Source organism: Lichenostomus cassidix, chromosome 6 (genome assembly GCF_008360975.1).
Source record: "Lichenostomus cassidix isolate B80296 chromosome 6, HeHo_3.0, whole genome shotgun sequence".
In the NCBI taxonomy this organism is placed as follows: Eukaryota; Metazoa; Chordata; class Aves; order Passeriformes; family Meliphagidae; genus Lichenostomus; species Lichenostomus cassidix.
In genome coordinates this window covers 25,323,845-25,351,264 of record NC_139487.1, presented here as the reverse complement: position 1 = coordinate 25,351,264, position 27,420 = coordinate 25,323,845, and the positions used below count along the sequence as shown (strand labels likewise).

The 27,420-nt window shown below is 38.3% G+C and overlaps 1 protein-coding gene across 3 annotated transcripts in view; it reads right to left on the bottom strand.

Moving 5' to 3' along the window:
- The window catches only part of NRG3 (neuregulin 3), a 341,403-nt gene that overhangs the window by 217,643 nt on the left and 96,340 nt on the right, over positions 1-27,420 (bottom strand). The gene's annotated exons all lie outside the window — the stretch shown is intronic.

Genomic DNA, 27,420 nt, shown 5'->3' with positions numbered 1-27,420 from the left:
TTTGGATTTGTGAAGTGGCTTGTTGTCCATACATTTTTCAGCTGTGTGGAATAAAATCCTGTTGATGAAGCAGTAAATATTTTTTTATTGAACACAATGAAAGATGAATTCTGAGAACAGTCCACTGTTAATTACTACAGGTACTCTGCCAAATATTTACTTGAAAAATTGTCAACAAACCAAGCTAACAAAGCAGAACAGACACTTGCCTGGTGACCCATGGGGTTCAAGCACACAGCCCAGAACCTTGCCACACACCAGCCAGCCTTTCCAGTTACCATCTGCAACAGGAGCATCATCCTGCTTGGTTTGACTTCTGTCACTCTAGACTTTATGCACCTCACCTGAAACCTATCCCTGATTTACTCTGGAAACTGCTGCCTGGCTATGGGCCCTATTAAGGTCCCAGTTTACAGAGCTGCAAAACAGCTCTGCCAAATCCCTGGGTAAGAAGTGCTTTGTAATTCAGTTAGAAGCAAAGCAACCAGTGTGACCAGTAAACCCCCCTTGCCCACAGACATCAGCCTCTAGCTCAAGAGAAAAATAATTCATTTAATCAGAAAATATGCAATAAGGTTACATTACAATAAGAGATGGCTGGGGAAAAAAAAACCAAAACAACAAAACCCAAGAAAACCTCAGGCTCTTAACTTCTTTTCAGTAATCCAAAATCAGGAACATTTTGTTGCTTCTCCTCTTAACCAGCTGGCATGCTATCTTCTCCAGACAATGCAGAAGCCCTGGTTTCCTTTTTTGTATCTCTGTTATCTATCTTCACATTATGCATATCCTAGAGATCAGAATCTCTCACAGAGACTCTCCTCAGTGCTGAGCTTTCAAAGATTGCTGTGCATCAGACTAGTCGATTTCAGTTGCTGATTCATTAGTATGTGCTCGAGTCAAGGTGCCTAGAAATGACAGTTTGTTACAGGAAGCAATTACCTTTATTCATCTAGTCTGGGAAACCTTGCAGTCCAATGCCTATTAAAGTATCACACCTACAGATTAGGCTACCTGCATGGACAGGACTGCTGATTTCATACACCTAAAACTTGGATTTCAGTAGCAGCAGGGAAGTTTTCCTGCATCCTCTGCTGGCCTGGATTACAGACGGTGTCAGCCTCTCCTAAACCTACAGCTTGAGCCCCCCAAGTGTCCCCTCAAATTAAGGGCACAGTACTTGGAGAATTGCCCACTGTCTGAAAAGACATCCATGTGGAAAGCTGCTGAACTGCACGTCTGAAACAGAGGTTACCATTTAGGAACTAAGGTCTGCACATGTTCATTTAAATGTTCTCATTTTAAAAATAAAATCACATGACATTATATTCCAATGCATCTGTAGAGTCAGTGATTCATCTAATCAGTTTGCTCTTGTGAAGTCTGATTTACTGAGTCGCTCCAAGTACAAGTACCTCTTAAATTGTTTTACTGAATTATTTCATGGCAGTTACATGAGGATGAGTTGAAAATTCTTCTTCTGTCTGAAGGTAGATCTCCTGAAAGTGTCACTTGTGTTGGGCCATGACCTTTCATTGATTCCCCATCAACATAGAAGTCTTAACCCTAAAAGGCCTCTGGATTTGGGGAACAGGACTGTTTTCAGTATGTTAATATTGGCTGTGTAGGAAAGGGATGAAGAAAAATCTACATCCAAGTTCATAAAAATAGTTAGCTAGTTCCTGACCTAGCATTCTGCCTTTGCAGCACCAGCATTCAGGGAACTTTTTGAACAACAAAAATATAATTATGTTTGTATTCATATTTAGATTGCACTTTCTCCTTTGATGCTGCCACCTCTTCATCAGTTTGCTGCCTGTGGATTTAGGCATTCAAGGTTTGCTGACTTGGGCTGGTCTGCAGCACCTCCACCCAGCCCATTGAGAGGTTTGAAGGCTCAGGGGAAGAGTGGCACAGATTCAACTGTTCAGAGGCTGGTCCAGCCTACAGCTGCTGCCTCTGCCTGCTCACACCGCAGTGAGCTCTGAACTCATTAGTACATGTTCTGCTGGCAACTTACACTCGCGGAAGCACGAAGCTCTGGTCAACTAAGTGTGAAAATATTTACTCAGTTCTCAGGTTATTGCAGCTTGTGAGGAGCTGCTGGGGTTAAGAGCAAGCTGTAAATGCAAAGCAGCTGAACTCACCCCTGTGAGAATAGCAGGACTGATTTCCATCAGCATTTTTAGGTGCAGGCTGTTTACATGACATACCCACCATTTCTAATGACCAACCAGGACTTTGGCATACAACTCTCTTTCCCCTCTCATTGAATTTTAATGTAAAAAAAGATTTTTAAAAAGTGCTGGACCTTTGCAAGGTTTGTGATTTATTCGAGGCTGCAGAGCAAATCACAGTGAAGTGCAGTTATTTCATATGACACCCAGCCATTGAATTAGTGGGGTTCAGATCCCACATTTCAGAATAATATCCATTCATTAATTATGTTCTTTATGTTTGGTTAGAAACAACAAGAGGAAAAAACCCACAACACTGTTAAAAAAAAAAAAGTTGAATTTGCCATGGAAATAAAATTCAAAACTTCCCAGCTTGTCCCAGTCTTCAGAATATATTTTCTGTAAGAGTGTTCCCATGATTCAAAGGAGTTGTGCCCTCAGTGGTAAATTAATATCAAATCATCTGAATGACTTGCCACAATACATTTCATTCTAACTAGAGTTTAAATGGCAAGTAAATTATAGTGCTTGCCCATATTTTAATGAAACAATTACATAATGGAGATCTTTCAACTTCACATGCCTCAACAACTATGGCTTCTTCCAGTAATAACAGAATTTCTTTAGCAAAATATTATAAAAATTCACTGTTGCAGAAATTAAATTGCTCCTCATGAAAAAAAAGCAATAAACTGATACCACCCAACATTTAATGAAATGTGAGACAATTGTATCAGTCCATACTAGAAGTGTATGTCTGTAGGCAAGTAATACTCAGTTCAAACTTGCTGGTTTAGCATAATATTCTAACAAAATGCTATGCATCAAAATCACTGATTTATGTTTTCTGGTTTTGGCTTGTTTCGATTTTTTACAACATTGATATTTTAGAACAATTTTTATACTTCGTTTCATATTTGAGCAATTCAGATAACCTATCAGTCTTCCTTTGAAACCAACACTTAAAAATATCCTACAGAAACAACCTGCTCCATGAACACTAAGCATTGCAGATAAAAATTTTTGAAATATACTATGCCAATTCACACAATGTCAACATTTCCAACATACAAACAGCAGGTTTTGAAAAGCACTCAGGATACCTAAATTTTATTTCCACTATTCAAAAGAATTTGTTCTTCTTTTCCTTTTGAAAACCCCGAACCAAGTCTCTCTTATCAGGTAGGTGAATTTAGAAATCAATTTCTCCCGCTATGTGTGATTGAATTTTCAAGTTTTTTAGGATCCAAAACTTGGGTCAAATGTTCCTTTCCTAGGAACTCCATACATGACTGAAAACAAAGCAGAATTCTGTATTATTTACTCAAAAATAGCAAGCATCAGAGTAGCTCCTTCACAGGGAAGGTTTCCCAAAACACCACTGTGCTGAGCTGAAAGTCTTCCAAGCTTCTTCTGAGCTTACTTAGACTGTAACCCATTTTGCAGGTAAGGTCAAATTCCAGCCAGCCAGACCTGCAGATGTGTATCCTGACCCCACTATTTGTTCCAGGGATCCCTAAGGGCAGTCAGTAAGTGGCAGGAGCATCATGACATAGATTGAATTAGGAACCTTGCAGTGAGAAGTACCATGGAATCCAGACATTATCTGTAGCCTTAAACACCTCTTTAAGAACACCAAACATGTGCTGTGATAATTCTATACCTCTTAAAAAAATGCATATGCACATGAGGACTCTCACTGACTTAATTCTGAACACTCATCTGAAGGCTTCTTTGCATGAATATGATCCAAATAATAAGTCCATAAATAAATTCAGCATAAAATGTAACTAAGACATTGCATTAGTCAAATAACTTCATTAGGATATAAGATTCACTGTCCACATCTCTTAGTTCAACTGAAGTTACATATAAATCAGCTAGAAAAGTAGTAACAATCATTAAGGAAAAGCTGGTCTCACTTTTGTCTGAAAAAGCTTTAAATCTTTACAAAAGCAAATTTATAAAAGAAGAGTTCTAGCTTCCTGGTGTTACTATCAAAACCAAAAATAAACAAACAAAGAAATTGCTGAAGAGTTATGAAAAAAAGAAGGAATACAGACCGTACTATTCACTAACAAAAAAAAAATGTAGTGACTGGACATATATTTGGTAATACATAACTAGTTGCATAGGGAGAAAACAAGATAGAAGACTGGTTAGAGAAATTCCAAAACTATTTTAAAAGGAATTATTAATTTCTTTCCCACAGTTTTCCCACTTGCAAAATCAAATACTATTTTGATTTACTACTATTTACTAGTTAGTTTTAAGACAGTCTGTTCCCAGATTTTACTACTTCACTGTGCTACTCAAAATATATTTGACCACTAAAATCTGCCTGTTTGCAAAACACTCATCTACATGTTCTATAGGCTCCCTCTCCTCCCCGGGACCTGTGCCTCTTCCCTCGGCATCTCCTTGGCTCAGCCTCCACAATTCCATGTTCACTGCACAGCTCAGTGTCCCTAGCTTTCCCCCCATGCTTCCAAGGAGATAAACTTGCAGGCAATGTCCTTTCCTGCTGAGAGCTGGTTAGAACAGACCATTGCTTTTCTGTGACAAAAGCCTGGCCTCAGTGCTCCACACACACCAACACCACTGCTCAGCTCTGCTTGTTTGGGAACACAGCCAAAGAGCTGAAGAGGCAGAAAGAAAAACCCACAACCATCAGCGAGTGCAAAACACAGCTGCTATTTATTGCTCGGCAGCACAGGTCCTTCTAACACCAGCGCCATTCTCTTGCACACAGGTCTTCACTCAAGTACTGACACAGAGCTTGCCTCTTTCTTTCAGGGGACTTTCTAAACCCTGAGGAAAAGTTGCCTGAGGTAGCAGAGCAGTTGCTGCTGTGCTCATTTCCCAGCACTACCAGAACAAAGAGCAAGGATTAAATAGCAGGAGCCTTGGGAAAAAGGTCACGTGAAAATGCTCAATAAGTAAAAAACATAACCTAATGAGGGGTGGAAAAAACAATGGTCAGATTAATTCCTTTGACTTAGATTCTGCACAAAACCTATGGCCAGGAAAGAAATCAGGTGGTTTATAAAAGTGCTTAGAGTTACACTGAACATGCATGTAATCTGTGAAAATAAACTGATGGCATTCTGGGCAAAACAGAGCTGCAGCTAATGCCATAAAAATGCAATTGTGACTCTGAATTTTGAGACTGAATCATTAATGTTGGGAAGTTCAACCTCCTGCTTAAACAGGGACAGCTTTGAACTTCAGCAGGTTGCTCAGGAATTTGAGCACATCTCAAACACTTTTAGTGAGCAAGAATCCACAGCCTCCTTGACAACCTATTTCAATGCTTAGTTACCTTCAAAGATATTTTCCTTATATTCCACCACAGCCTTCCTGTTAACATTTCTGACCAGCATATCTTGTTCTGCTGTGCACAGCTGCCAGAGCTTAGTCCATCACACACAGAGAAGAAGAATCTATACAATTTCAGAATAGTTAGGGTTTTGGGGGGTTTTTTTGGGATTTTTTTCACCCACCCCAATAGTTTGCAGTAAGTTTTTTTTCCCTTACCTCATCAGAGCAATAATCTCTGGCTAGAGCATCTAAAATAAGCATGTATGTGTGTGGCACAGCTATCTTACAGTAATACTGTTGCTAGTTAACTGAATTAAGAAACAAACCCTGCTTCCCAAATTTAAGTCTATTTAATTTACTTTCCAGAAAAAAACACAATGGAAGGCTAGAAACACTTTTTAATAGACCCATTTTGACAATTAATGGGATACTATATTTCATTTACTTTCCAATCTACTCTGTTCAACTGAGTTCTTTATTAATTATTTTTAGCAATTAGAAAATCCATTTGCACACTATTTCTTCAAACTCCTAAGTGAAATAAATTGAAGTCCAAATCTGTTTTTAAATACTCCTCAAAGTATTTTTTTCAGATGCTAGCAAGCATAAATGTTTGCTTATATTTTCATTTTTATCCTATATAGTGACTATATTTGTACTATTTATGGAGTCTACAAATAAAACTGCATGGAAATGGGGGAAAAAAAAACAAGTCTAGAGATGAGCAGTGAGTAGTGTGTGATTAAGAGTCAGCTTGAGAAAGCTGCAGTCTGACTGTTCTTTTCAAAGACCTGCAGGTAGGTACTCCTTAAGCTGCTCTATGTTTACCTAGAAAGAGCTCATCCAAACCCAGAAAAATTTTCACCTTTGAAGATGTGGAGAGGCCAAAAAATAGTGTTTCATTTGCTTTTTAACCAAACTACTGACATGAGAATTACAAGTAGGAGGGAAACTTTTCATTTTGGTTTCTATAGGAAACTAATGCTGCCCTCAGATGTACCAAAACTATGCCACACTAAGCTGCTCTTATCAAAATGATTTTGTAATTAGCAGGATGAATCCATGTGTTCTAGAACACCAGGATGTGCCACACATGGCACAGTGACCAGCAAAGCTGGGATAACTGGCCTGGCAGGAGTTATAGCTACTCACAAACATGTCTGCCTGAATAATGTCTAAAATTAGTATTTCTTCATCATTTTGGCCTCTTGCACACCAGTCTATACACAGGGTTATAAAAAGAATAATAATTTAACATAAACTTCAAGTCAATGGCAATCTTATACACGAAATATTGGGTTTGCCTTAGCATTAGAAAAATAACAGATAAGATGTAATTTTGTCCTCAACTGCAACACTGTACATGTTTTTAATACATTCAGAAAATATTAAACTTGTAATTTTTTCTCTATATTTAATAGTAGTTACTCCCTTTAGTTTTTTCTAATGTAATTCTCTGTATTTACTTCTTCCAGTTTTATACTCCATAGGCAAGTCTCCTTTGAACATTTAATAATAGCACAAATTCACATGCAGTAAGAAAACCTATTTTATAAAAAACTACATACAGTCTACTTAAGGAAACAATGATTTATTACTCGCTAGCATAACTGGAGATATTTGAGAGAATATTTATTCTCGTGCATTTGCTATGAGTGCTCTTGTGGCTCTGCAACAGCAGGGAGGCTGCGTGGTGCCAGTGGCTTGCTGAGTCCTGCTTGGAGGACTCCCTGAGCTCCCTGCCATGGGCTTCCCTTGCTCCCTTCACACACACTGAAATCTCAGTAAAAGGGATGAGATCATAAGAACAAAGCATTCTGGAGAATATCAGAGAAGGAGCTCTGAGACAGAGATGGCAGATAGCCATCCTGCAACCAGAATATCTTTAATGAACAATGAACAAAGTGAGTCTGTATTAAAAAGGAAGCAATACTCCTCTTTCAGTAGATAATCTTTAGTTTTAATTCTTAGACACAGTCATTTATTGCTGAATGAGAGTTGGTAGGTTTGTACTTTGTTGTCAGTTCTGTACTCATCTCTGCTATAACTGGAGCTCCAGTCCAGGAGGAACCTCCAGGACAATAAAACAACGATTTTCAAAAGCACAATCCCTGCCCTCCACATACACGTACACTTAGAACTTTTCTTCAACAAGAAGTGGGAAGCAGAGACAGCTGCCCCCACTGTCAGCCAAGAAAATACTGAATTACTCTTCTGAAATCATGACAGCAGTTAAAATATCTGTTGCTGAGCCTTCTGAGGTTATGCCACCTTCTCAAATAATCCCCCAAGGTTCTGTTTTTTTCCAGCAAACCCAATGATGTAAGTGGAAGCAGCACACAGGGCTCCATTCATCACTGAGTGCTTACATTTCTAACAATGACCATAGGCACCCAACATTCAAATCCCAAATCACAAAACAAAGAAATAAAAGGAATCAGAACCACATACTGACACCCTTAAATTCTAAAAATATCAGAATTATGCATTCTTGTCTTTGTTATTATGCATTCTCGTCTTTGTTAAGTCCCACTGCAGCAGTTCCATTGCTTTCATTTTATTTATTTCAGTACATCTATGAATAAAGTAATTCCTTTATTCACATTCTCCTTCACTTAATGAAAAAGGAAGAGCAACTTTATATCTTGCCCAAGGTCTTGTAGGCAGTTTCTGAAGAGGTGTATGGCTCTGCTTAAATGCCTTTTTTCCTTTCATTTCTGTACATTTCATCTTCATAATAAGGCCCACACCACATATTAATCAAGACTCAAAACAGGCTATGGGCAGGCACATTGAGAGAAGAGGACAGGAAAAGTGTAATCATACATTTTAAGAGCACATCAAGCAGTACACTGATGTATCTCCCTTAGCAACACCCACAGAAATAAAAAATAATATAAAAATAATACAGCACTCAAACATCTGCTTGTCAAAGTCACTGCCTCCTGCAAACCCCATCTGGACCACTGCAGAGACAATCCTAGTGCAATATGGGGGTCACTACCATTAAAGGAGATATTAAGAAAAACATCAGCCTTCCTACTTTCATGATGGGAACATGCATAACTCTCCTGGGATACTCTTCTGGCATCTTTCTAATTGTTATAAATACAGTCAGAGCTGCACCTGAATCTGCTGCTGGTTGCAGATGTGAGTACCATGTTTAGAAAAACAACTGATGCACATGAACTGTCTCTCCTGTAGCTTCTTGTCTCAAATCAGACACGAAAATCAGACTTAGATATAAACCTTCAAGATACACACAACAAGGTACAACATTTGTTTTTACGTGGCAGAAATCTTAACTCTTGTTATTGTTGCAACGAGAGGAAAAAAACAAAACTGTGTTGATATACTAAGGGACAACAAGATTACACTTCTTCCTGAAACGATCAGTGCTGTTAAGAGCTGACATACCTAACAGGACTGGAAAGTAGAGTTCCCAGTTTATCCACCAAAGTCTACACCGCAGGAACCATAGCTGGCAGTCAAGATAGTACCTGTGCTTAAAGAAGGCATTTATCCATGTGATATCAGCAATGAGGATAAGGTTCTGAGGCTGCAGATTGCACACATGTTACTGAACACTGCTGCAATACAGCACAGCAGCTGAACAGCTTGCCTTACACCTGGTGTGCATTCCAATTCCTGCCAGCACCACAGGTAAAATTTGGAACAGGTACAAATAAGAGATAAAAATCCTGAATATCTCCACGGCTTTCATTACAGTGTCCCACAGCCTCATCCTGAGGAGACTGAGGTGTTAGGGTCAGGACAAGTGGTCCTCATGATGGGTGGGGAACTGACCAACCACACCCAGAGTGTGGTGGGAAATCACTCCTTCTCAAAGTGGGGTGCCCAGGGACTGTCATTAGGACCAGCACTATTTGATATTTTCATCGTTAGTGATCTGTACGATGGGATCAAATGTACCCTGATGAAATTTGCCCATCATGCCAAACTGAAGGGGAAGTGTTTAAAGCATGGCTACAAAGAAGGAAACTTCTTGTTTACAAGGAACCACAGGGAGAAAATGAGAAGCACTGGGTACAACCTTCTCCTGGGAGACTCTGATTAGACACAAAAGGAAAATTTTTCACAATAAGAACAATCATGCCAATTTGGATTTATCTCCCAAATGAAGTGGTGGATTCCCCAACACTGGACACTTTCAAGATTTGGCTGGAAAGGGTGCTATCTCGTCTAGATCTGCTTTTGTCAAGAAAGGTTGGACCCCATGATCCTTGAGGTCCCTTCTAACCTGGTGCTCTATGATCAAAGGTAAGTAAATACTTCTGGTAAGCACTGGTCTTCATTAGGAACATGAGCCCCTATCCATCCCAAATTCTTAATTTCAACTCCAAATCTTTTCTGATGACCTGAAATGCCTCAATAGGTGACCTAATTAATAATTATGAGTTTGGTACATAAATGGTTCAATGACAGGTATCTCTCTGGCAGCAAATATGCTGCCACTGCTACACTGTGGGGCTGTGTGCAAGAATTGTGTGCAAAGATTTCATACTTCTTCCAACAGAGGGAACTTCCTGGCATACTGTTGTTTGATGCAGACCCTGAAGGAACCAAACTTAATTTTATTTCTCAAAATATCTATAAATACATTGCACATTGCTTCTCTCCTTTTCAAGGAAGACAAGATCTGCCTGGGTTAGCTTCAGATGCTTCCACTGGTTTGTAATCAATATAAATGACCACATTACTAATTCATTACAACTACAGTTCTGGGACAGACATCCATGTTTCCAGATGCTGGAACTGTGTTATCAAAAGACCTAAAAAGTTTTCTCCTCAAGCTGCTCTGACCTTGGCAAAGGAAGCACTGCTGAACACACATTTCCCACACTTTGTAACTGCCCTTTCCAAGCTACTGACCTTTGATGAGATCACCATATCCCAATCTTTCCACACATTTCAAGTTTACAAGCTGCAAGGGGTTAATTAACAAAAAATATATGATATTAAGCAACAGAATGCATGTCAGAATCCATATAAATACTTAATCTGAAGAATTACTTAAAAAGTACATTTCTGCTGGAGTAAATAATTAATTGTCTCTGATCAATACAGAAATGACAGTAATTAGAGAAAATAAGACAGCACTGAAATCATTAAGACTCATTTTTGAAGCTGGGATGTTTTTGATGCTGTTATGTTCTTTGTTTACTGTAAAGTTATTCCAACAGGGACAGAAAATCTCATATTTTGGAGTGTTAAAACAGTCTAATGTTTATCTTAAGCAACACTCCCAGAACTTGTGCAAATAAAAAAATTCACAGTAGATCTCCCACAGTTTATGCAGCCCCTTACATCCTAGGGTAGGATTCTCCATTACTAGAGATCATTGCAGTTTAAAATATTCGCGCTTTTGCCAATATGTCACAAAATGCATATTCTTCTTCTTATTCCTTAGAACTGTAGCTCAATCTGTTTAGCTAGGGCCTCACTAATTACAATTTCTACTTGCTACAAATAAGATGCACATAAGAAAACTATTTCAGCCCCAATGAAAACAAACTCAAAAGATGTTACCATTACAATGGCATTTATCAGCTGTCAGACAAATATGTAAAACTGAGTCAGTATTTGAAATACCACTCTACGGAAATAAAGAAGTGTTCTGATCCCCTCACCATGTTTTTTCCTGCAAATACCAATTTACATAATGAAACTATATGGCAACAAAACATGTAGTTAAGCTTTTCTCTTAAAGTCTGCGTAAACATGCCAGCAAACCAAATATAAATGCTAAGTCTGTTATTACAAGTATAGCCTCTAAAAACAAAATAAATCCTGGAAATTTTCCGTGAACATATTTGTGCATGTAAAGAATGACTTAATCTTATTCCAGTTGAGTTTAAGAGCTCTAAAACTACAGTTAAGTTCCAACACACACAAAGAAAAAGAGAACTTAAGATATGAACTGAGTAAGCAACAGGACAATAGAGGAGTCAGTATACACAATAAAAACCCAGTAATGTTACTAAGTAAAAAAATCCGAAAAAAAATCTTAGCCCATTTTGAGAGCTCATGCTTGTGGTCCCATTGTGTGGGTTCCAGCTCTCTAGTTACAAAATGAAGTGCTTATAATCCCACAAAAACTTAAATGTGGGAATAAGATTCCGTTGGTGCACAAAGCAGACAAAGGCAGCACCATGTGCACATCCTACATACCAAGGCAGTTTGAGATCCAATATTGCATTTATGTTTGAAAAGATGGAGCTAGTTCAGCAATATCCTGCCACCTGAGGATATTGAGACAGCCAATGATTAAATACATCTTTAAGGGGAAAACCAGTAAAACCTAAGCCTCATTCAAATCTAGTGCATTTTATAGAATACATTTAGAGAGGAAAAACCAGCAAGTATATTACATAGCCTTATTAAAATAAAAGGTTCACTCTAATTAATTGCTGTATGTTAACAGAAAATCTACATGCTTTTTATAGGATAGTCTTTGGACTTGCCTGCATCAACCACCACACCAAAAATTATTCTGAACAATACAGAAGTGAACTACTATGTTACAGTTATATACTTTGATACCATGATGCAATCTGCATATTTTTAAAAGCGGAAAATAAATACAAGATGATAATCAGCTAGCAAACAACTGAAGCCAAAGATTGCACTGCTCTTAGTGTGGAAACCATAGCAAGAGACCATAAGACTGCATGTTTCTACTGCCACTACTGTATTTGCCATCACACAGCTCTATGGAGGTGTAATATTAACAGAGTGCAAAGAGCAGGGAAAATATTTGCAGAGTAACCAGTGCCAGAGATGTCAATGACAAAGTAAAGAATTTCAACACAGGAAAAAAAAAAAATCATGTTCTGAAAAACATGATTAAACAGAGAAGTAGAAAGACTGGCTTTAAATAGGAATGGAGTGAAAAGGGGCAGGTAACATGCATGTCTGAATTGCAGCTCTCTTCACATATAGGGCTTCCCTCAGAGGACACCCAAAAATAAAGTTTGGGATCATATTGGTTCACACTAATATAAAATTCATCGAAGGACACCTGACATAAATAGCATTATGTAGGACCTGCAGCACAAAAATGAAACATCTCAAGTGAAAGTATTATCCTCAGTCAAACAGCAACATAGCATCCACAAGGTTTCATAACGGAAATCCCTCTCCAGAAAACCCCAACTCCCAACTCCTTCTCCCCTCTCCAGCCTTATTCCACTGCACAGCTACAATGCTTACAATGTCCTGAAATGTCCCAGTGCTATCTGCCTTTCCAGCACAGAGGCATTGCCACTCTCTTACACCATGTAGCACTACAAGGCCATCTCTTTCCTAAGACTGGAAAATTCCATCTCTTTTTTTTAAACAAATTTATGCAAAGGGAAAATTAATGGTTATAAACACAGCTTAATTATATTAAAGCACAGTAAGCACAACTAAGAGTCCCTCACTTTCCAGCACCTGCTTTCTGCATGCAGATTTCCCCTCTCCTCTGGTGGTACAGGGGAATCTATTTGGATTTTGCTGCTACTGTTCAATTAAAAAAAGAAAAAAAATCTAGCAGTGTCAGTTATTTCAGTTACTAATTAATTAATACTCTGTGCATGCTGTGTTCTTTGTCTCCAGTACTATTGTGCAGCTCTTATTCCTTGAACCCATTTATCTACAATTACTGTTAATTTGAGGTAGGACATGAAAAGGTTCAGCTTCCCTGCTCTGCAGTTTTCCCTGTTTACTGTGGCTGCTGCAGGGATTCAGAGCTCTCACCCTGCTGGCTCTGAAGCTCTGAACAGCAGTGTTGAAACAGTGGAAAAGGCAAATTTGTGCAAAACAGAGGCAGCAGTGCAGGGACTTAAATACAGTCACATTTTGCCTTTTGTGACCCGGGAGAAAGAACAGCATAGCACAAGTGACAAATGAGAGGAGTCTGTGCTGCTGGTGTAATCGAGACATATCTGTTCAAGACACCAAAGGCAGCAGGAGTGGTGTTGTCTGTGAGATATCCTCCTCCAGAAAGGGGTCAATACTGATGAGGATGGAGATACAGGGACAGCACAATGCAGGGAATATCTGGCTCCATGGTATCAGCACTGACAATCTCACAGGGGCCACTGAGGGGGGGCTTTATAAAAAGCAGACACATTGATTCAAAATCACTTGGAAAATTGAAGGATTTTTTTCAAGCTAACAGTGTTATTCTGATTTCTAAAGTGATTCCTAGGACATTGGTGCTTTGACTGTACTGCTGAACTAAAAACAATTAAAAGTGCTTTTAATCTCATCATTACACTAATGTTTCAATACAACTTAAAAAAAACTGGATCAAAAAGATGTTCTACACTTAAAATAAAAGCTTGCTTAGGTGGATAGTGAAGGGAAAATGCCAACAAGGGCTGAAATAAGCAAACCTGGGTCTCACTGCAAGGTTCAACAATTTCATTAGAACAATTTCAGTAAAGATAGGAAGCATACACATTCATCCTATTCAAGTGATTACTTTTATATTTTCAAGTACATGCTAACAAAAAAAAAAAGCAACTGGTAATCTACTAACATTACTAAATGGCAAATCTTCCCAGATATTGTTCCAGGGATGTAATAGATGTTAAAACATAATTAGGAATATATATTTCCCTCTCTTCCATAGGCCTACCCACAGTGCCGTAGAGTATTCACAGATAACCACAAGCTGAAAGGATTTCATTCAGACACGTATAAAAACAAAACCTGGAAAGAAGTACCAGAGGACAATAAATGCACTTTCCCCCCAAGAAATTCAACAATACTGACGTTATTTTTGATCTTTGTCTAGTTTTTTATTTTTCAAACAGGCTCCAGCATCAGTGACATTATTCTGGTGTTTTTACTATTCTAAAGTTCTAGGTTCCCACAGAGCTGTTGCCCAGCTTGTTTCTCTCCAGTCTCTACCTGAAGAGAGACATATAACTTCTCATTTGTCCCTGGTTCAACTGCACTGCATTTCTCCCCAACCATTTCTCTAAGGTGCCTGTACCCTTTTGGATTGCAGTCCTCTCTTCTGCCCACACCACACAGCCCTGCTATTAGAGCAGATAAATAACACTGGAGCCTGGAGTGATCTCTCATTGTAATCCTGCTTTAATTCTGATAACAAACTTAAGAACTATGCTATAGCGTTTTCCCAATCAGTCTCACATCTATCTGCAAGTCATTTCACATATACTATATTTACTACTTTGGTTACTAGGACTGGAATATCCTCTCCAAACAGAAGAGAAGTTAAAAATAATTAATTACTTTGACCCAGTAGAGTCAGATGGATCTCTTCAGAAAAAATTGCTGTGTTAAGGGGAAAAACGATGACAAGTGAGGTGATTAATGCTCCTTGGACTACTTATTCTAGCACTCTGGTTTGTGTGTATTTCTTTTCTATGCTATAAAAACAATAAGCTCTGTCTTGAGTTTAAAATATAGTAGTTAAAAGAATAAGTCTTTTTCTAGAACAATCTTCTTTCCTACACTGAAAGTCAGCACCTGCAAAGAGCGACAAGAATTGTGAGGCCAGCTTTTAATGTATCTTTGACTTCTACTGTTGGTATCTGTGTACACATTTTGGATTTTACACTTTGACTACTGCTTTATTTTCTAAGGATGAAATTCTCATATAAAAGCTTGTGACTGAGGAGTGGAGCTCCCAGTTCTGCAAGAGTGCTCAGCCTTGAGTGAGCAGGGTAAAGCTGGGGAGGAACACTGCAAACCCTCTCGCTCAAGGCAGCAGCAGAAACTGCAGTAGAATGATGCTTTGAGCAGTTCAAGGGAAACGATGTTTCTGCCTTCCTGAACTGAAGGGTTTTACACAACTCTGTGTGTCAAAGGAGCTCCAAACAGGGACTTGTGCTATTAAATAGTCAACAGGAGCTTTCTGCAAGTCCCATCCCCTGACCCTCCAAGTCTCATCTTCAACCTTGCACCTTCCCCTCTGTTTGAGTTGGAATTTCTGAGACCAACTGGAAACCTCACTGACAGAGGAAATGTACCTCTTCCCACATCAAAAAGACTGTGCTGCTGGCCTGCATGGGTGTCTCAAATAACACAGGTACCATGCTCATTCTCATCTTATTACTCTGTCAGTCCACAGGCTCCTTTGATAGAGGGAAAGCAAAGTAAACCAACATGGCTCCCCTTCAAAAGAATAACCTTCTTCCCAGAAACACCATGCTATGCTTTTGTCCTTATGAGACTGGAGCCCATTTTATCAGCTATTTCTACTGTATTTCTCTGCAATGGTGCTCTGTGTTGTACAGATACTCCATTTGTCTCTGCACCAACTGAAAATTCAGGGAAAATCTGTCCACATAAAAAAAACCACATTAAAAAAATGAAATGTAGGTAAGTATTTTAACCTGCAGTATAAACCTTATTTTTCTAGTGCTTACTCTGTTCATAATTTTTTTTTTAAAGAAAATAAACAGACTCTTTTCTACATAATCATATGCATTATTCAGAAAGCAGCACTTCTATACAGGAGCAGCAGATTTGTCCTCCTACCATAGGATTTCCTTATAGCCATAAATGACATCAGAAGATCAGAGACATGATTTTGCCACAAACATTCCATTCAGCTCTCAGTGAGATTTTAAGACTGCCTCTGTGTCATCCCCACCGAGAAGAGTTAACAGAGGAAATAAAATTGAAACCCAGTGGCTCAGAAGCAAGAATTAAAATACCCCAAGTATTTTACAAGTTAACAAAATAAAACTGAATAGTATGTTATTGCTGCTGAAATATGCCCAAGGTCAAGATCAAAAAGAATTTAGAAAACAGGAAAAGTATCCAATTCTGTAAGCTTTAGGCTCAATAGGAATGAATCTGTAACTTGGAGAATGCACTATGCAGTGTTTGTTGGCATCAAATGAGAATGTGGCACCTTATCTGCAACCTTATTATCCTAATATTATATTGTATAAAGTGAATTAACAAATTATTCTGCAGACCTCTTTGAAAGTCAGCCTTTGTTCCACCCTATCCCCTTTGAGTAGTGCAAAAATTCTTTCTTAAAGATAACTAGAGAACTTGATATTCAAGGAAAAAAAACCCAACAACCAAAAAAACACTGCAAGTCCCTAATAAGCATTTAAATTCAATGGTATCTTTTTGCTTTTTTAACACAGAACACCCAAACATCTCAAATATGTTGAGACACAACATTTTGAAGCTTTTTTAAAAGTGTTCTCCATTGTTCTTCCTCCCTATCAAAACCCAGTATAATTTAATGAAACACTAAGGCTCCAGAGGAATGGCTTTTTGTGAGCATAACAAGAATACGATTTGCAACCAGATCTAACAAAAGACAGTAATCTCTTCCCTCCTGTTGGCACTGTAATAGCAACAAAGCAAAACCTGGCTTTTGTAACCAGACAGCCAATACCGCTTGTCAAAAACCTACTCATCTCTCGTCCTTTCAGAGAAGTATCAGCTTTACAAATCATCTGTTATTACAAAAATTAAATGCTTGTTTGGCCAGAAAAATGCTCTATTTGACACATCAAGTGTACCGTTAAGTGTAATAAAACAGAACCAGTAGCAACCTATTGCTATTTATCATGTGAATTCACTCACCTGAATTGACACCAACAGACAACACGAGCTCAGGACACGGTTCAGTGATACTGATAATTAATGGTGCTGTTTGCATACCAGTGCAAAAATATGTATCCAGCATTTGCCACAGAGTTGACATAAATACATTATCTTTACATAAACATTTGTGGCAGAAGGCCTAGTTCTCAATTAAGACAAGTAAATTGGCATCTGAAATTCACTGTACAACTCACATTTTATGAAGGTGTAAACCTCTTGGAAGGTCAGAAAATCAGTGTAATATCTAGCATCTGGCAAGCCAAGATGTACAATACTGAGAATGCATCACCTCCACAGACTGCCTGAAGAGCCTTCAAATCTCAGTTAGTGTCAAAACAAAAAGAGAAGATGAAATCAGACAAGTCTTTACAGAACAGCAAAATTACAGACTAATGTAGAACAGCGTCAGTCCTAGTGAGGGATCTGGGAGGAATATTTGAGTTCCCCATTGCAGGCGAATAGAGAATCAAACATGAAATCTTTCAGCTTACATGATTTATTACTTCAAGCCATGCAGACCCATGGAAAAGAACAGACTTTCTGCTTTCTCATTATTTATAAATTTCCTCACCAAGGCAGAGAAGCAATCAGACAGAGTCTATTACATTGTTGAACATAAATGTGAAGGCTTAGGTAAGAACTGCAGCTAACTTAAACCTAACTTCATTATTTAAAGCATCTCATCAAGCAAAACAAATCAGATACTGATTTCACAAGTGATAAAAAACCCAGGAGTCTCACCAATGCCAACAAACAATAATATACTACAAAGACTAAGGAGAACAAAATTGAATAATCCCTCAGCAAAAAAAAAAAAAAAAAAAGAGATTGAGCTCTGAGAAAATGGATGAAATTATAAAACTGAAGGACATGATGAAAAGAACACATTACCAATATGAGACAGAGAAAATATGTGCCTATGACCATTAATACAGCTCAAACAAGGCTAAAGCACACCTGAGCTGTATCCAATGACAGCTACCCCTTCAGGGGTAGACAACAACCTCTCTGTGTGCCTCTTGGTGCTATGGCATTGCTAAAAAAATATATGAAAAACTGAGAAAATAAAGACTTGGCGAGGGTAATCTGGTTTTTTTTAATACACCAGCTCTTTCAGATGGTACTCAGCTCTCCTCAGGTCAAGACTTAACCATGTCTAAACTGGAAAGAAATGGTAAAGTGCTTTACCCACAATGACAGTTATGAGATTTTCAGCAGAGGATTAGCAGCAACACCACCAAGAGCTAGGAACAGAAAAAAAGGTGGCTGAGCAGCCCATGCCCAAGTAACTACTGACATCAGGCATTCCTGCAGTGCTCTGGCAAAGGGGTCCAATGATCAATATATTTGCATTTAGAAAGATAAATGCTTGTGAGCTTTAAAAAAGAATTTTGAAGCAATACAGACTGCTTTGGCCTAATTCCTAATCTTTCGCCTAAGAAGTTTTCTCTTTAAAAAATTGTATATCCATGGCAAGGGGACATTCAATTTTTCTGCACAAGTCTCAAACAAACTCGTCAGTAAGTAAAGCTATTTCAGCACATATTATTCAACACCATGTCTTAGAGCAATTGAGGAAATTCACTATCATTACATAAAATCCTTTCACAGCTATTCATATGACTACACAGCGCTGGAGTAAAATTGAAAGATCATGATAAATCATCAACAAACAACATAAAGAACTCTGTACAAGTTGTTTGGAGACAAAAAAACCCCAAAGATCTGAATACAAATTTAAAATATCCCATTATATTAATTCCAGTGACATTCCATCTAACAGAAAAATAGTATCCATGGCATTATTCTACCAGTTATTATCATAGTTTAAAATACACAAACAAGGTAAAAAAAAAAGTACAAAGAAATGGAAGCATATTTCTACCTTCTAAATTGTTAAAAATTTGTGTAACTCCATCCTTCACAGCAAAGAGCAATGAGTAACATTCCAGCAGATGCAGAAGCCATGCCCATAGCAACATCGCAGTCTGCAGCCCATGCTACACCTCACTGATGATTTTAATGGGAGCTATACTCAGATTTTCATTTATGAAGTGTACAAAGCGTGCATTTAATTGTCTAAATACAGACTTAACCACATGCATGTGTTTGGATTTAGTGTTTTACTACGTGAAGTGATAGTTTCCCCCTTACCTGACTGTTCATTACCTTCAAAAACCATCAGAACTGTATGTATTTCTAGATTAAGTTTTTTTCCCTAGTTTGGTGTTTAACTATTTTAAATCCTGTTACTGCATTGTTTTTATTTGTTCCTTGCTGCTTTCCTTCTCAAACACAAGCTGAATAAAGCATGTATCACAGAGTTCTGAACTTGAGCCAAGTTGACATCTCAGTATTCATACTAAGACGATGGGAAATTTCCACATCATTCAAATTAATATTTCACAGATGAATTGGATGACTTGGCAATTCCTACTGCTACGACTTTAGCTCCATATCACAGTGAAAACTGAGATACTGACTGACAACTTTCAATTATTAATTCTTTGCACATAATAAATTTTACATTAGCCTTTTCCATCCGTATCAGCAAGTCATCACTGGATTACATGTGATATCATTTATCTTTTTTGGAACATATACAGAAATCAAATTAAATGAACAAACTTTGCTATGCCCAAATGACCACAGAAGAGTGACCACAGAGGAGTGACCCCAGAACAAGGGTGTTTCCCATTGTCCCAAAGAAGCAAAGATGTACCCACTGCAAAGACTTAGATTTGCAGTACAAATGAATATTCATTCTTCTTCTTCTGTGTCTGAGCTTTAAGCAGCATCTTCAGGTTTTGGTTCCAAATGTTTCCAGCCTGATAACCTGTTTTAGATCCTGTCTCCCTCTGTGTTTGACCCAGGGCACAGCTGTCTTCAGTCCTGCTCTGCAGCTAAGGTGTGTCCTGTGTTGGTGATCAAGAACTCACCCAAAAATGCTTTCCTGAAAGATTGTAACACAGTTTTAGCAGTTCCCTGTATTTCTTCTGTTTTTTTTTCCCCCTCCACTTCTGCCTTTTCAATCTCACTTTTATTCTTCCATACACTTTAATTAAACTCACTGAGCTTTTGAAGTCTTCTATTAAATAAAGGCATATCTTGCACACCAGGTGGGCAATTACAAGCACTCGCTGCTCTGGGCTGCTGGTGAATTTTTCAAATTAACTCACCTAGCTCTTAGTAGAGTAGAAACACATCATTAGACAACATTCACATTCAAAGGAGGCATAAGGCAAAGCGAGACAACTGCATTTCACTTTTTAAAATGTAAACAAAACTGATGATACAGCCACTTATGAGGGAACAAGTAGAAGAGGCAAACACCAGTAAGACAGGTGGAAGACATTCTCAGCACTGCAGTATTTTGACTGCTATATTTGAAGCCTTAGTTACTGCTTTCCTGTTTCCTGCCAGAATTTATTGGCAACCATAGCAGAGAACTACTTTAAGTCAAACGTGACACTACCAAAACCAGGTAACTCAAATAAAATTACTATTTTGAGTTAGGTATTTTTATTTAAGCTCTGCATATTATGAGAGCATTCATATACTATTTCATGTCTAATAAATCAGGAATAAACCAACCAAATAATAGCAAACACTGTATAGTATCAGGCATTCACTGGGTCAACATAACAGGCAGAAAATCTGCTTGAATAGAGCTCTCTGAATAACATCAAGCAGCAAGCTGCTTATGTATGGTTTGTCCAAGCAAAAGAAACAAAGAATGCCAGCATCTCACTCAGGATTCCTCCTTAAATGTCTTATTAAACCCAGCAAAAAGCTACTGATATTGAGCATTGACCAATACACAGCTAATAGAACTTCTGGAAGACAGGCAAACTCATGACAATTCCTACTAGCAGAGTCTTTAAATCTGTTTCTTTGCCTCTGCCAGACTGATCAGACCATGCATACAACTGTTGGAAACCGAGTGGAGAAGTCCAGAGCCATGGCAATCAACAGCCCTGGACAAGCAGCCAAAACACGCCAGAAGTGGTAAAAGCTGACCATATTGCAGCTCCTGAGACCTACAATCCTGCACAGATGGACATATTTCTACTGAGACTAGACAGGAACACACAACATCTCAGTGAAACAACAGGTCTGGCTGCTCTGAATGACTGCTTTCAAACTGAAGTGAATACACAACTTCCAAGGATGTGTGGAATATAAGGATATTTGATTAAGGGCAATTCAGCCAAAGAGAAAGACAGAAGATGGGAAAAGCAATAAATAAACCCACCCAGCTGTACAAAACTCAATAAGCAGAAGAGGGCTAATGTGATAAAGCAGCAATGGTGCTGTTCCATTTGCACTTCTGGGGATTTGCTCATCCTTCTCACTGGGTGAACACACAAACTGGCAAGAGAACCAAATGTGTGCAAATCAGAGTCCACTCAGACTGCCCAAAGACCTCTACCTGCAAACAGCTTCTCAGATGGCATGGCAGACCTTTCTGGCTTCCCTTCCTGCAGCCTTTAGAGATTGCATAATCAATGAAATATGAGGATCAACACTGATTGCAATGGCAAAATTGGCTTTTAATGGCAATCAACCTGAGTTATAACTAGCTGCTCTAAATAAAGCACAGTGACACAGTACAGCTCTAGTTTCTCCACATACAACTGACTTTTATTAGCAATGTTACATCCTTTAAGTAGAGAGCAGTCTTTCTCAAGCTACTGCTGTTATTTTAAATACCTCTCACACTGTGAACACATTTACTTACCAATAGTCTCAAAGCAGTTCTCTAAATCTCAGATCACCAAGTTAAGCAGTCATTCAAGCAGCTTATCTCATTAATCATGAGGAGGCAAAGATCTTATGATTTACAATCAAAACCAAACCGAATTTTCTCTCAAAGGCCAAAACAATTCACTTGAAAATCCTTAAAGGAAATGTAAGAATGAGACAGTTCATAACAGTTTCAGACAAACCCTATTGGGGTTCAAATGATTGCATTTAGCTCATGTGACTGCATTCCTTTCTTTTCAAACTTCTCCTTGATTGGCAAATAAAGGAACAAGTCTTGTCAAAACAGATTTTTGGCGTGTTTTGTGATTCTTCTGGTTGAAGAGAACACAGTTCTCCCCTGCCCACTCTCCACACCTTGTTGGGGTTTTTTTCCCCTTTAAAAAGGCTTTCATACATACAAAAAAGCCCTCAACAAAACCCCTAAAATTTATGGAAAATCTGGTTGAACTTATTTGGGTCTACTTAGTCTATGTAGGCTACATCACAAATGGCCAACAAGATAAATTCTAAAAGAGTAGAACTTACACTAGTGCTATATGTACCCTCTCTGTTGTATCATGTTTTCAGCTACATGGTTTTGTCTTGAGCCCTTATCACAAACCTTTCTAATTCATGTATTTCTATATGGTCTCACTGAGTTTCCTAGACACTGAATTTATTGTAAAAAAAAAAAAAAAAAAAACAAGTCTATCTCTCTGAAGTACACTTGTGCCTATTCTCCTTGTCAAGGAATATGAAACTTACAGTCCCACTATTACTTATAGAACAAGTTCTCTACGGATCTTCTATATGGAACTCCCACTGAATCTGCAGGTGTAAATATAAGTTCCAGAAATGGGTGAGAAGTCCAAAAATGTATCTACAAATCATTCCAGACCTACTAATAACTTCCTGATGGACACCTCCACAGAGATAAATTCTGAAAGTTATGTGACCTGTTTAGGACATGTTAAAGGTATGTAAACATTCTACATCACTGAATTCTCTCCACAGAAACATGATGATACTCAAAACACCTTTCTTTGCTCATGCCATCCAGATTACCTTCAATATCTATCACACTATAAAGATTACTTTCAATACCAATCCTGATACATTTCAAAGCAAGTTAACTTGCTTCTGCTGCATACCTTCATCCAAGCAAAATAAAAAAGCTAATGTAATATTTATAAGGTAATAAGCACAAAGAATCTCATAAGAATGCGTTAACTGGGATATAGATGATCCATGATCCCCTAAAATTGTATTATACTCTGTATCACATGTGATTTACACCAAGTATTTCTAAAGTGAAATGTATTTTTTCTTAACATTTTTCTCTTTGAAAGGCTCTGTAGAAATGGCAACACCAATTAATATTTTATAATGCTATGCATAATAATAATAAAAGTCTTCGAAACTAACATATAGAAAAATCAAAATTTCACATCACTGTGGAAAAGAGAGTTCAACAAGTTAGGAGCCACATGATTTTTGTGAAATAGGTACATTCATAAACTGTGTTTTTAACCCATTTGCAATCCGGCCATGGTTTGCTGTTACAGCAGGTTCATTTCTCCCTTTCAGACCAGCAACAGCAGCTTGTACCACATTTCATCCAAAAAATGGGTGAGGTTTTTTGTAAGCCAACTGCCCTATATGCTCTGCTGAACTTCTTAATTCCTAGACTTCAAAGTAAAACAAGCTGCTCCCATGGGAACTTTTGGAAGCTACACTATGACAGGAGCTGAATTTCCCCAAACTGACCAAGGGTGATGAGACACCTCAGCATGAAATCCTAAAACCACTGAAGGATAGCAAGTGTCCTCAAAGGAAGGGTTAGGCAACACACAGACACTTGGCAATCCCACAGAGCTGGGCTGAATTTCTGCTGTGACAGGTAAGCAGAGGTCTTGAAAATGCTGTGTACCTGTGGGTGCCCCATGGACAGACACTGAGTCACTTGTGTTTGCAGAAAGGTGTAATTCCAGCTGTGTTCCTAACCACATTTAGAGTGTGAAATTTTATTGATTCGCAAAAGCAGCAAGGAATTCATGGATCATGCCAAAGGCAAATGGATTGGTTTATTTTTAATCAGCGCTAGTAAGAGCCTAAGCTCATGGAAATAGAATATAGACTTTGAGCTGGTTTGGGTTATTTTTACCTCTACATAGGTCAAGTTTTCACCTGACTTTCAGCAGTAATTCACACTGCTTAAGGTGGCAAACATTGAAAAAGACATGCTTATAAACTGCTTAAAAACTTCAGCTTTTTACTCATACTCTTCTCATTAAAAGTCTAACAGTTTTTCTAGTTACAATTGAGAATAGATAATTACTCTGTAACTACTTTGGAAAAATTATTTCCTACTTGATTTTCTAAAATTTTTGTTCGTATACATTAGTGCTGCATTCTTCAATTCTAATCCTTTTTGCTTTATTTCACAAGTATGTACAAATATAATATTAGCATTGTTTTCCTAATTATTGTAGCCACTGATTCTGAAGGATTAAATTAACCAACTCCTCTAGGCATATTTCTATTTTATGTGAAAAAAAAACTTCTGGGAAATACTTTTCCTTGTAACTTCATACATTGCAAGATCTATAGTTTGCAAACCTTACCCATTGCATTAAAACACAACAAATTTAAGAGTCTCTTCATCTATCTTACAGTGACCACAAAAAAATGTTGACGTGACATATCTGGAGTAATGAACCCAGAACCAACACACTTTAAGGGCAAGAAAGGATGTATGCTTTTACACTTTTACAATTACAAACCCTCTTCAGTGGAATTGATTCTGGAAGCCTCACTGGTATGATGAGATCAAGGGTAGAAACTACTCCCATTGCAAGAAAGGATGGAGAGGTCACTTAAGTCTTGAAAGCACCTTGGTACAAAGATTTGGACCTTTATAGATTAGGAATTTTATAATTCTGGAAATAAAGGTTATATTCGATTGTCCCTAAATAAACAAAATAATTTCTGAAATGAGTTCTCATGGGAACATTACAAAGAGAAAATCACCCCTGAAAGTTTCCTCCAGCTCTTATTCTTAATGGATTTCAAAACAGACTCAAAATAAGCATACCTAAAAAGAAGTCAAACATTACCTGGAAGCAGCTTAGAGGTTTCTCACAGAGAATGTACAAAAGGCCAGAGAAAACCCTTTGCCTGATATTTACTGCAGAATTTAGAGGCTTAAAGATCTTCTATTGCTTTTATGAATCATGTAACATGAAACTTTCATCTAGCTATAGTCTTTAGGCTACACACTGTGGCGAGATTAAATGAAAGGTGGTCTGGATGAAAATGGATTCCTTTTGCTTGCAGCCGTATTTATTATATCATTCATTATAGTGAATGAAAGCTGGAACATATTGACATTTCTGGCAGAAAGTTAAAAAAATAGCTGAAGAAAATGGAGACTTTTCACCCTATTAGCTGAGGACAGCACATACAGAAATGAGAAATCTTTACTAAACCAGAACATAATGAAAACAATTTTAAGGTATTAACTTTGCACCAGAACAATATCCCTTGCTGAGCAAGGAATCCAAGGTGGGCTTGTTCCTTCTCTCACTTGAGAAGATGAACAAGATCCTGCAAATTAACGAAGCAAAATCAGAGTGTGACAGCATGTGAAGGAGTTCTGTGCACTACTTCATAACTAAGTAGGAGCAAATAACTGTATCTGAGCCTGCCAGGAAACAGGATTGATTGTTTTACAAGCTACCTTTCCTGAAAACTACAATGCAACTGGAAATTGATTCTTCCTCAGTTAAACACTGTCAGCTATACTCCTTTTGAGCAACTGAGCTCTCTTGCACTGCAGATTACATGAGGCTACAGAGGAAGGTGGTGTACTGAAGAGGCAGCACACTCGACTCTACTAATGTGCTACTAAGGTAATAGAAAATTCAGCTGTACTGCTCAGGGTAATTGAAAGACACAAACAGCTTTGATCTAATATTGCCATTATCTAATATTGCAAACATCCATCTCTCAATCACATACACGGCTGTTATAAGACCATAAAAACAATTTAAATATAATTATAATGAATGTTCAAGTCTTCTAATTTAATAAGGCTACATCTGGTTTTACTACAGCAAATTTCTTTTAATGTTTTATTATATAAAAGCAATTAGGAATCTACAAGCAATACAGTAGGGGAAATTTTTTTTATCAGAAAAGATGTATTTGGTTAGAAGCCTTCTTACAGTAACACCACTCATAATGCTCATACTGAGCAACACCTGCCTTTGCCAACTTTTAGCAGAAGCATAATCACTTTTTTGGATAATAACAGCAGAGAGACAATGATCGCAGAACATTTTGAAAATTGAGGACCTACATTACAAGCCCTCAAACTGAGCACAAAGAAGTTATCAGCAAAGCTGTAGGGTAAGACATCCTTCATCATAAAAATACAAGGAAAACAGCTCTACTCATCAAGTCTGACAGGAAGGTGAGGGAAGACATGGGCACTGAAGAGGAATGCATTGGGATTGGCTGAAATGTTCTTCCTAACTAAACTATGTATAGTTCCAGGCATAAACTCTATTGAGAGTTAAAATATTCTGTTGGTCCAGTAGGGTGTTATGTTGGAATAAAGCCTAGGCAATGCAGTGTACATGAATGGAAAGTGCCTGTGCCCACGTCCAGATCTCTTGGGATGACCATGGCCATTGCTCAAGCTTTGCCCTCTGCAGTTTCCCTTGGCACTTCTAAGTGACAGAGCCAAAGGCCATTTGACAGGATCTCTCACTTCCAACACATCCTGTTCTGAGCTCTGCCTCTCCCCTCTTGTAGCTGAGGTGATCTTTCTCTGCACACACCCCCTCTTCAGGCAAACAACAAGCTCTGGCTGAAAAGCTCCATCCCAGTGTCACAGACCTCAGCAGCGATGGTGACACACTGAAACCAGACACTCTCATTGCTTTAACCTTCTTCCTCAGCCACGCACTGCAATGTCCCATCCAACCTAGCACAGGGTAAATCACATCCAGGACACAGCTCAACATGCTTTCCATCCTACACCAGCCACCTTCCTGGGGCTGTTCTTGCCTCAGGCAACCAGGATTTTGGCAGGCTGTGTGCCCTATGCCGAGGAGAGACATGCCAGGTGGTCTTAATCTGAAATGGAATTGCCAAAGCACAGTGGGCAATGTGACCCCACTGGCAAATCCAACTGGCTTCCTTGTTGATGACAAACAATTGAAATTCAAGCTGCAATGGATTTAACAGCCACTGAAAACCTAGGCTGCCAAGAACCTCAATACTTTGTGTTGTAAAGCAGACACTAAGTGACAGGCAGAAAGTGTAATGGTTCTGTAAGCCACTAAACATAACTCATACTTAAGACTAGGGCCATAGCAGATTCTGGAAAAACTAACCTTAAGCTTTGAAGTTAAAAGCAGTCAAGAAGCTCCTACTGCTTGAGCAGGCTGTGGGATATGACAGGTGGCTTCTCCATGAGAGGGAGACAAAGGAGCACATTTCCTTATCTAAAAGGCATAGCCACCATGCAAGAGAGACCCAGATGACAGGCATTGCC